The sequence below is a fragment of the Pseudonaja textilis genome, chromosome 11 (assembly GCF_049901715.1).
Source record: "Pseudonaja textilis isolate UNSWEBS1 chromosome 11, rPseTex1.2, whole genome shotgun sequence".
Lineage (NCBI taxonomy): Eukaryota > Metazoa > Chordata > Lepidosauria > Squamata > Elapidae > Pseudonaja > Pseudonaja textilis.
This window is the reverse complement of record NC_142000.1, coordinates 6,215,001-6,217,984: the sequence shown is the minus strand read 5'-3', so window position 1 is coordinate 6,217,984 and position 2,984 is coordinate 6,215,001. Positions and strand designations below refer to the sequence as shown.

General features: G+C 56.7%; 1 protein-coding gene across 1 annotated transcript in view; it reads left to right on the top strand.

Moving 5' to 3' along the window:
- Positions 1 to 1,914: 1,914 nt before the first annotated feature.
- SMPD3 (sphingomyelin phosphodiesterase 3) overlaps positions 1,915 to 2,984 on the top strand; it is a 210,996-nt gene continuing 209,926 nt past the window's right edge. The window contains exon 1 of the mRNA XM_087940516.1: positions 1,915 to 2,082. The gene's annotated coding sequence lies outside the window, so the exon portion shown is untranslated. The remainder of the gene's footprint in view (positions 2,083 to 2,984) is intronic.

The following is a 2,984-nucleotide window of genomic DNA, read 5'->3' as shown; positions in this document are numbered from 1 at the left end:
TAGCTGTCTCTCAAGTAATTGAGGGGCTGTCAAAACCAAATGTGCTAATTCTACTTCATTGTAAAGCTACTTTGCATAGCCTCACAACTCTGAAAGTATCTCTCTCCTCTTCCGTGACTTCTACAGCCCAAGAAACAAGGAAAGATCTCATTACCCAACTATGGGCCATGCTGTCTCTTATCTGACCACTCCCTTGGCAATGACTCTTCATCCAATAGGAATGGGACAACTTGCCATGGGACAATTTGCTGCAGCCAATACACCATGGCCAACTTGCCATGGGACAACTCTCTGCAGGACAATTTAGAAATTCTATTAAATTATTTAAAATAAATGAAATTTTAATTTTTGCCATTCACATTTAATTCTCTTCCTCCTTTTGCATCCTTTCTTTAATGATTCTATTCCACCATTTCTTTGATTTAGTGTAACTCTTGTCCCTTACCGAATTGTCCCGTGGTGCAATGGCTGTGGTGAGTTGTCTTGCAGCAAGTTGGCCACGGCAAATTGACTGTGTTGAGTTGGCCATGGTGAGTTGGCCATGGAGAGATGGTCATAGCAAGTTGGCCGTGGCAAGTAGGCCATGGCAAGTTGGTCATGGTGAATTGGCTGTGGTGAGTTAGCTGTGGCGAGTTGGCCCTGGTGAATTGGCCCTGTTGAGTTGGCCCTGGTGAGTTGGCCGTGGTGAGTTGGCCCTGGTGAGTTGGCCCTGGTGAGTTGACTGTGGTGAGTTGGCCATGGTGAGTTGGCCATGGAGAGATGGTCATAGCAAGTTGGCCGTGGCAAGTAGGCCATGGCAAGTTGGTCATGGTGAATTGGCTGTGGTGAGTTAGCTGTGGCGAGTTGGCCCTGGTGAGTTGGCCGTGGTGAGTTAGCCATGGTGAGTTGGCTGTGGCGAGTTGGCCATGATGAGTTGGCTATGACAAATTGTCATAGACCCTCATCCAGCATCCCAAGGCCTTTCCAACATACCATTACAGTTACATGAAGGACATTACGCAAAGTAAGATGTAACCCACCCACCCCCGGGCCTTCTAACAAGTACTGTTGTAATTGACAAAAGCACCAAGCAAGGCTGCAGATTGACTCTACTCTTGTTCAGTTTCTGTGTCAACTCCATGGTGAGTTGTCTCCACAACACGGACTTTTACTGCCCCAAACTCGAAGCTTCTTCTCTGTTCTGCTCCATGCAGACAACATGGCAACCCTTTCAAGGGCATTTATTGGTCCTCAAAATAGCACTAAGACGGTGCTTGCAAAATTGTCCCCAAGGTGCTTTTTCAAGAGGCAACTGGACTTTCTGGTTTTTCTCTGAAGGCCTTGCAAGGAGGAGCCGTCTTCTCCGACGTTGCTTCCTAGGGGCACGGTGGACTACCGCGCCCATCTAGTGGCATTCCCAAACCCATCTGCCCATCCCTAGATTGGGATGAAGGCTTTGCCAACCCTTGGAAAGTAGAAAGATGGTGAACCGGTGAGCTCTTCCCCGGGGGGGGGAGTTGAAGCCCATCTTCCTCAGGGGTCACCATTTGGTCCTGCTGGCCACCCCATTCTCCTCCTGGAGAGGAGAAAGAACTACAACTCCCAGCCACCTCTCCGGCCCCCCCTTGCGAGATGCCTGGCAGGGATGACTGGGTGGGAGGAGGAGGAGGAGGAGGAGGAGGCGATGCCGCCGGAGCCCAGCCATCGTTGCTGCTGCGCTGCCGCGTTGCTTGGCTGCCCGCCCCCCCCTCCTCCTCCCGCGGTGGGCGACCCCGGGCTGGTGGCGGCCGGGAGGGGGGAGTGGGGGGGCGAAGGGACCAGCGGACCATCTAGCCGGGCGGCGGGACCAATGGCAGCAGCCGGGGGCGGAGCTGGGCGGGGATGAAGGATGGAGCTGGCGGCGGGCGGCGGCGAGTCCGGGGGAAGCGACGCCTGGGTAGCAGCGCTCGCTGCGGCTGCTTCGCTCGCTCGCCCGCCCGGAGCTGTTCAGCGCGGAGGTGCTGAGCGCCGCCGCCGCCGCCTCTGCTGCTGCCGCCGCCGCTGCCGCTGCCGGAGCCATGGAGCCGGGGACCGCCTCCTGCCGCCGCCGCCAGGCACCCTAAGGTACCCCAGCGATGCGCGGGCGGCAGAGCCGAGAGGCGCGGAGTCAGCCGGCCAGCCGTTCACACCCTCCCCCCGGCCCCCCCCCACCCCGCCCGGCGCTCGCGGGATCCCATGCCCATCATCCGCGGCCGCGGAGGATCCCCTGGCGGGAAATCTCGGGGGCTCGCTCGCCTTTTCCTCCGGCCTCAGCAGAGGGCAGGTTGCAGGGGAAGGAAAATTGAAGGGGATTGGAAAGGGGGGCAGGTGGAGGTCCGAGGGGCAGAAGACCCCCCGCTCCTCGCAGGCCCCTCTCATTCTCTCTCCCATTCTCTCTCTCTCTCTCTCTCTCTCTCCCTCTCTCCCCTATATCTATATCTTCTTTCTCTCTCTCTGTCCCTCTCTCTCTCTGTCTCTCTCATTCTCTCTCTTCCCCCTATATCTATATCTCCCCTATATCTATCCCTCCTCTCTCTCTTTCCCCTATATCTATATCCCCACTCTCTCCCCTATATCATATCCTCTCTCTCATCTCTCTCTCTCTCTCCCTCCCCTCTCTCTTTCCCCCTATATCTATATCCCCCTCTCTCTCCCTCCCTCCCTCCCTCTCCCTCTCCCTCTCCCTTCTCCTTCTTCCTCCCGCTCCCTCTTTCTTTCTTTCTCCCGCTCCCTCTTTCTTTCTCTCCGCCTGCGCCGGTTAAGCGGGTGTCGGCTGAAGGCTGAGCGCTCGCAAAAAAAATAAAAAAAATAAATCCGCGCTCCTTGCCCGGAGACAACGAAATCGCGGCTTCGCCTCCAAAAGGCCGGCCGGAGAGGTGTAGACGGCCGCGTGCGCGTGCGAGAGAGAGCAAGAGAAGACTCCCTAGGCCGAACACGCCCCCCAAACTTGGAAGGCGCTCTGCTTCTCGGCGCCCACTTCACACACA